The following is an 8,633-nucleotide window of genomic DNA, read 5'->3' on the forward strand; positions in this document are numbered from 1 at the left end:
TGATACTGGGAGTTGCCCCGACCCATGTACAGGACCCTGCACTTGGCCTTGTTGAACCTCATGAGGTTCTCACAGGCCCATTCCTCAAGCTTGTCCAGGTCCCTCTGGATGGCATCCTGTCCCTCAGGCGTGTCAACCACTGAGGTTGGTGTCATCTGCAAACGTGCTGAAGCTGCACTCGATTCCACTGTCTATGTAATTGATGAAGATATTAAACAGTACTGGTCCCAATATGGACCCCTGAAGAACACCACTTGTCATGGATCTCCCTCTGGATATTGAGCCATTGAGCACTATCCTCTGGCTGCAACAGTTCAACCAATTCCTTATTCACCAATCAATCTACTCATCAAATCCTTCTCTCTCCAATGTAGAGAGAAGGATGTTGTGGGGCACCATGTCAAAGGCGTTACAGAAGTCCAGAGAGATGAGATCTGTAACTCTTCCCTTGTCCACTGATGTGGTCATTCCATTCTAGAAGGCCACTAGGTTGGTCAGGCAGGACTTGCCTTTGGTGAAGCCATGTTGGCTGTCTCAAATCACCTCCCTGTTCTCCATGTGCCTTAGCACAGCTTCAAGGAGAATTTATTTCCTGATCTTCCCAGGGACAGAAGGTAGAAGCATCCTTTCATCTCTCCTTCATCTTTTCACCCTGCAATACTTGTGAGGTTGTTTTAAGCAAAAGAGATCTTATGCCCCCTCTGACTCTTGTGCAAGGTGAAGATCTTGCTACATGAACAACACCCTGAAACACCTCTGGTATTTATGACATATTGCTTAACTGAATGGGACCTACGGCCACGGCAGTTTCACAAACATCTGATTTTTTTCAGAAGGGATAGTAACTATTGGCTTCTAGGAGTCAAGATCTGTGAATGTTTTCTGGAAGTGCAAGTGTGACTGTAAGACCATGGTCACAATGAGAAAGGAGCCACAGTCTTAGTGCTGTGACTTTTAGCTTGTGTCTGGGTTTTCTATGCATCAGGAAGGTCAGGCTCTGTGAGACACATTGAGTTCATGACTGAATTAGAGTAATCAAATGGGGATCTAGATCTGCATCATCTTTTCCATGAAGTCCAGAAAACAATTCTAACGAGGATTTTGGTTCAAGTTTGCCTCCAGAAAGCTTGTTCTCTGTCTTTACTTTCTAAACTCAGTTTTGAAGTTATACACATGCACATATGTATTTCTTTTCCACCTTTTTTAAAGAACTGCCATCTTTTCATAACTAAAAATCAGGATGTATGCTTACATTTGATATCTTGCAACTGAAGAGCAGGCAAATTGCTTATTTTTATTACTATTTCACCAATCTCCTAGGAAAGCAAGATCTTACTACCTTTCTCTTGGGCCATATTTCCTGTGAGCTTTTGAGCTCACTGCCAGTTGCAATCACATTTGACAGAGGGACAGAAAGTCTTAATTTCTAGTTTTATTAAAATCAGTAACTACTTAGAAGAGAAGATTAATTTCTTCAGTGAAGGCAAGTTTTCAGGGCATCAATTTCTCCACCAGCCAGCACATCCCACCTGGACGCCAAGCCCCTCAGCTATCTGCTGGTGGGGCACAGCAAGGAGTTGAAAAGGAAGGACTTAGGGTAGATGTGGAGGGAAGAAGCTGGAGCCTCTCTGTCAGGCACTGGTGTTACTGCTCTGAGGTAAGGGTAGGCTGTTTTCATACGCTGCAACTAAGTTTTAGCACATGCCACTCCTTGAATTCAGTAAGAAACATGCAGCAGCCCAGCCACATAGTAAACATGCAAAGAAAGCGGTGTCGCGCTCCCTTCAAAAAGAGTGCTAGTATACCTAAACAGTTCCCAGACACTCTTTCTATTCCACCAGATAAACTCCCATTTATCTTAGAATAAAGAATGTACAAGAATGTACCACTTGGAAGTGATTTTTCTATTTTTGAATTAAGAGGAATTTTGCTGCTTCTGCATCTTCCTGGTTGGTTGGATTCACATAAAAGTGCCCGATTCCTGCGGCTAAACTTGGAATTAACGTATATGCAAGCCAGCAATCTCTCTCTTTTTGATGTATTTCTGCAGTGGAAGAGTAATATAATTCTCATTAGTTCCCCAATTTTAGCTATTTTTAGAATGGAATGTAGTGCACGTGCCTTTTGTGCCCTTCTTTTGAAACAACAAGAGGATGTTGCTGACTGGTAGATCAGCATCAGGTCAAGTCTTTTACAAGCAGTACAACCCAATGTTAGAAAGATCAAAACTACTTTTCAGTTCTTTGTGTGAAAGTGTGTGCATTCACACTTGCTCTTTCTGATTGACAGGCTCAAATCTTTGCTGTTGCTGCTCATGGCAAGTTCTGATATATATCTAGGATCAGCTTTGGCACTACTGTTCTGCCTGTTTCAGCCTGAAGTTATTCTATTCCTCATCATTTGGACCCTGAGCACTTTTGCTCTTAGTGACATGTTGTCCAGTGCAAGCTTCAGTTGTTTTCTGCGAGCAGGAGAGCATTTTTCTGTGGACATGTACAATCCTTCAGCAGAGCCATGGAGGACACCTCACAGCCAGCTGCAGCATTAGCTGCAGTGCCATAATTAATGCTGATGATAGGTACCATCATTAGGCATTGAGCTGCCCTTAGCGGGTGAACCTGCGGGAGGACAGTGCAGTGATCACAGTCACAACGGCACCGTAATCCTAGTCCTCTTTCTGCTGTCTCTCCGCTCTACTACAGTTTCATTATTACTTTTAAATTTCCACCGTACGCAAGTTGGTAGCTCGTTGGGTCTGAATTAGTGATGGCTTACATAACTTACATGACAACTTATTCTGTTCTTAGTAGTGGCTAAAATTCGCCACCTTTGCTCCTAGCCATGTCCTCACATCAGGTCCCAGGCAAAGGCCTTCCTGCAGCACCTCAGGGCACCCAGCACACACGTGTCTGCCTGTTCCCTTACGTGCTGCATCCTGCCAAGCAGGACCATCCACAGTCATGAGTCAGGCCTCAACGTTGTGTCAGAGTGTCCTAAAAAAAACCAGTAATTCCTGGTAATTTTACTCTTAAGGAACTTTTGGGGAGTTACGGCTTGCAACTTGTTTTACAGAAATGTAGGAGGGTTGTTCTTACATCCCTGTGAATCAGGTTGCCCCAACCCAGTGGGAGCCCAAGCATCCCGCTGTTTTCATTGCAGCCTGCTCTGGACCCAGGCTGAAGGCAACTGAGAAGCGCTGAAACGTCCCACGGTGCTTTTTGCTCTGGCCTGATCTGAGAAGGAAGGCAAGTGAGATGATAATCTTTACCAGGGAATGCTAGAGAGAGGATCCTGAGCTATCTATCTGCCAGCTAATGCTGCCGTGGCAACAGTTTAATGGGCAACGGCCTGTACTTGAGTGACTTCAAGAAGAGATGTAATCAACCATTCGCTATCTTTCTTCTTTCCATTAAGTTCAAAGTACTATATAATCACTTCAATTTTCTTCCAGTGGTGATAAGGCTCAAGTATAAACCACAAAGCCTGAACTCTCCGTCATCCTCCACATTTTATCCTGGATTAATCTTCAGCCATCATCAGGTGCTGTCTTTCTGCCTGACCCTGTATGGAAACTGGCCTCCAAGGAGGGTCGAGTGTTCACTTTCATACTCCTCTGTGCTGAAATGCTTTTCCTGGCAAGATTAGAGAAAGCAATCTCTTTTCATTTCAGGCCATCCCAAGTAGATGCTTTATAAAAAATCTACTATAAAGCAATTCTTTTTCTCATTTGCTATAGGTTTGTAGATTGAGACTATGGTCAGGCTATTTTTATATTCACTGTGCCAGGAACAAAGCCCAGTAATTTACTCTGCTTGTAGAAAAAAATTGATTTTTATCTTAAAAAGACATTTGGAGGATATTGTCAAAGACTCCTCTCCCAGTCACTACCTGGTCAGAATCTGCAATATGACTCAGAGCCAGATCCAGTAAAAGCATTTAGGGGTGCAGTTCAATTAAGTGCAGTTTAATTAAGTACAAACTAAGCAAAATTTGCATTATCCCTGCATTTTACATTGAACAGCCATTGATGAAACATAGAAGCAGTGTTGGCAACAGAGGCTGGGGTTTCCCCTTCTGTGAGTCCTCACCACGTGGCCCTTCTCTTGCACACCAGGTGAAGCTCGGCTGGCAGCAGTACCAGCCTCAGGGGAAGGGAGAGTGCCACCGGTTTTCCTATAGCCTAGAGCAGGAGCAACAGCTGGGACAGTCTCCTGAGGTGTGGGAAATGGGAGTTCATACCTCTGTGAAGGATGTACTAAAAGCCTCCCCTCCTGTGTGAATGTCCTTGCCACTTGGCTCTCACCAAGTTTGTCATTTAAAGGTGGGATCACACTTTCAGATGGTTTCTACAATGTGCCTGAAAGCCTGGGGCACCACCGCCTTGCAGGGACTCATTCATATGGTGAATGATGAATTCACACTCTGCCTGCCTGGCCGTTCCTCAGCCCCACCAGGCTGTGGCTGTTGGACCCCACACCTCCTGCCCCCCCAGACCTGAACAAGAGCTGGGGCCATACAGGTGGGCATTGGGGCTTGTCCTTCACCCAGTGACCGGACAAACAAGCACCCGCTGAAGTACACAGCCCATGTCCTCAGCTTGGCAGTGATCCTGCACTGCTTTGAGTGATGCAGCTGTCCCTCCTCTCTTTGCTGCAGTCCATAGGAGGGATTTCCACATCTCTGCATCTCTGATGCAGGTGTTGTGATGCCAAAATGTGGTCCAGCTGCCCTTTTCCCTTGGTGATCTGCTCCACACCGTCTGAACAGTAGCCAGCGTGGAGATGGGTACGTGCAGTGTGCTGCTGCTTTGGCCATTCCATGTCTCCTTGCTTGGGGGGAAATACCTGGATGTCCAAGGCCGTGCCCCCACCTTTGGTGTGGGGGGCCCCACAGAGGAGCTGTCGCAAGCAGCAAGGGGCACACCTTCACTGAGAGTGGGGCAGCAGGGTGCACCCCCCTGCTCTGAAGATCATTGTTGAATGCCAGGACACGGTTATAGCTCCGAAGTGAAATCAGTCATGTGGTAAGTCTCTCCAGCATCCTTGCACAAGTGCGTGCATGCACACACATGCACACTTTACCTGCACAGACACACACCTTTCCTTCTGTGCATGCACAGGTATGATTCAGTACACAGATGGTGAACCCCAGTAGCCAGAGTACTCTCCAAAAATGAAATACAGGTATGTATCCCCATTTCAGTGTCTTCATCATTCAGAGAATGAGGGAGCTTTCAGGTGTGAAACATGACGGGACATGCAGCAAGGACACAGAGTGCTTGCAACATACTTTGGAGCGGTGAAATTAAATATTACAGACAGGGCTGGTAGCTCCACCCATTCTTAAGGTTACCAGACACTTCCCGTGGTAAGACCCTGTCTTCAGCTCCTTATAAAACAAATGTTGACTGCCTGGACTGACATTTACATGTGCCAGATGTTTGCATCAGGTTTCTGCAGTATTGGTTTCTGCAGTAGTAGAAATTGCAGAAAATTGTTATTCAGGCACTTAAAATTACAGAACTAGGGAAGATAATGTTGCTTTGCCTTTGTTAAAAAAATTTTCTTGAGGCCTTTGCTGTGAACATGTCGAGGTGTCCTGTCAGCTTTACAAAAGATTTGACAAGGTGAATAAGATTGCTTTCGCCCTACACATCTGCCTTCTGCTGTGATGTGAAATCATTCCCAAATTTGTCCAGCTTGTAAGTTTAAAAAATCACACCTACTGAGTGGGGACCTTGATTTTATCAATGGAAATCCTGAAGATTATTTACGTAACACCTGCCCTGCACACATCATGCTGTGTTCACACCTGCAGAGTTCATGGGTCCCCTGTCCGTCCACCTTCAGCAGCTGAATGACCAAGTCCAGCAGGGGAACAAAGCTCTCCCTTTTGCCTGGCATGACCAGGGACTCAGAGCCCTGAACACTAGATCCAAGCCAAAAGAAAGCCAATCTCCACCCAGCTGTGCTACACACCTCCCCTCACCCTGCTTGGGACAGAAGGGACCCGATGAGATCAAGGGACCTGATGAGACCAAGGAACCTGCTTCGGCTGAGGCAGGAGCAAGGGATGAGTGTCCACAGGAGTGAAAGGGACTCCAGATCTTGGAGGCACCACATATATGCTTGCTCATCTGGGATCTCACTCACCCGCATCTTAAAAGTACCTTTCTTTGCCCATTCTCTGGGTAGAAGGCCACTGCCTATTTTGCTGATGTTTTAGCATCTTCCTACAGCCCAAACATATTTGTGGGAAGTTTGTAACTATTTGTTCTCATGCCAATGCTGCCTTTTAACAGTGGTTTTCTTGCTTAGGAATATTTTCTTGGCTACATTTGTAGGCTGCAGCAATATTGGTAGACTGAGCAAAGACAGAGCCAGCATGAGGAGCTCAAAGGCAGAGACTGGAGTTTCAGTATGGGGGAAAAGCCCTGACTGCAAAGTGGAGATGAGATGAGTGGCTCAGGGTCTAAGTTCTAAGCTGGAAATGCTCACTGTTTGTCCTCTACTAGCTACAAAAATATTTCATCTTTCACCTAAGGGGACCAAAACAAATCCTAACCCAAAAGCAGTGGACGGTAAGGAAAACCCTTTTGTCATCTGATCAGCAACTACAGCTTAGTACAAACTACATAGTCACAATCTGTTTTTTTCCAACAGCATGCAGTGTGCAAGATAGACCAGCCTCAAGGGTGAAACAAATGTTCTTCCAATAACAACATAAAATGTCTTGCTATAAACAGTCTAAGTACCCCATATACTCAAAAGTAAGTGTCTAAACTTAGGGAATACTTCTGATGCTAATCACTCTGTGCTTCACCTTGCTAGGTCTAAAATGGAGATAATTCTCACCATCATCCTACAGAGCCAGTGGGAGGATATATTCATTATTGTTTGTGAAACATTCAGGCTTCATAATGGTAAGTACCACTGAAAAGCCTATAAAGCAGTTAATAACTTCATCCTCATGGCAGGATTTATAGGGATGAGTAATAAATGAGGTATAAAACCTCATATTAAATAGCAAGGATGGAATAAAACACTGAGTAATTGCTCACTAAGGGGACTCATCTGCCCTGTGCACTTAATGAGGCATAGGCATATTGGAAAATTAATATATTATCTTCTTAAAACTCTCCATGCTGCATAAGGTATGAGAGCAACAGAGTTAAGAGCATACAGGCAGTCTTCATTCTGGCATTTCCTACATTTTGATTAACAGATATAGCAACCTTAATAATGTGCTTTAGCACTCTTACTTGTCCGTGCGTGTGTTGTGATACCAACATAGAGGAAAAAAGCTACCCATGCTTTCATCATATTATTTTTACAGCCTCACCATTGCTGCCCTTTTATTCTTCTGGAAAGCATTACGCAGGGTTGCTGTGTAAGGCAGCTCATGTTTCCAATACAATATCCTGGGTTTAGGCGCTTGTCCCACAAAAAGAAACGTGCCAGGCTGGGTCTCAGCCTGCTCAGCAAAGCAGAGAGGGAGAGCTGCAAAGCTGTAGACTTTATTAAAACCCCCTCACACAAATGAGACATCTGCCCACAATGTATTTTTCAAATGCTTCAAAAAAGGATGAACTGTTAAAATTATCATTTTGCCACCACCCTACTGAGCCAGCAACTTTCCCAACACCAGCCCCCATCTCTGCCCACGGTGGGTTTTCTGGTGGTGACAAAGGCATGTGCGCACCTCAGCTGTGAAACAACTGATTATTTTTCCCCCTGCCTGATTATGGACCTGACATTGGAAATAGGGTTTCTTACCTGGGAAAGACCTTTTCAACTGTTCACTCTGAGTGAAAACCCTACAAAGGAGTGAGTGATGGAGGTATCTGAGCTCTGTTCCCTGCTGCACCCAGGCATGGCAGCACGGATGGGCTCCAATGTCATCTTGCTGGAGCGTGGCATCCCCTCCAGCCTGCACTAGCACAGGCAGGAGCGTGGATCAGGGCTGCAGGAGGGCATGATCTGATGGCTGCTGAGATTTGCAACATGCAGTAAATGTCCTGTAGCTACGTGGTGACTCCTGAGTGTTGGTAATCTCAAGAGAACCACTAAGTTTAAAATAAAAATTAGAAGGGACTATGCAATTTGCCTTTCCATTAATACAAACAGCTTGCATTAGGCATCAAGAAGACCAAAAAGGTAACACTTCATGCATCCATATATACACATACGTACACACAAACATATTTATGTAGGTCTCTGTGTGTTTCACATATAGCACAATAATAGCACGTACCCTGTTTAAGGAGGTGGCATAATGCACCCATACTCATGCAACAGGCCAAGGGCATGCCTGGGTAGAGCAGGCAGGTTCCCTGCTTCCCAGTTCAGGCCTGTCCTCAGGACTATGTTAGTTAGTATCGTGGGAAACCAGCTTGTTAACGATACTGGCAGCCTGCAACTCAAGCAGCCTGCTGTAATTAAATGATGACTGTCTCTGCTGCAAAGAAGGACTGAGAACTTCAGCAGTGCACAAGGAGGAAAATGCTCACCCCCTCGCTAGCACACGCTGGACCTCAGGAGCAATGATGTGGACACGGTTGTCCGAGTACACAACGCTAGCTCAGGTTTCCAAGGCAATATCCGGAGCTTAATGTGCTGATGTCTCAAAATACA

This window comes from Phaethon aethereus, assembly GCF_964289735.1.
Source record: "Phaethon aethereus genome assembly, chromosome: Z".
NCBI classification, from domain to species: Eukaryota; Metazoa; Chordata; class Aves; order Phaethontiformes; family Phaethontidae; genus Phaethon; species Phaethon aethereus.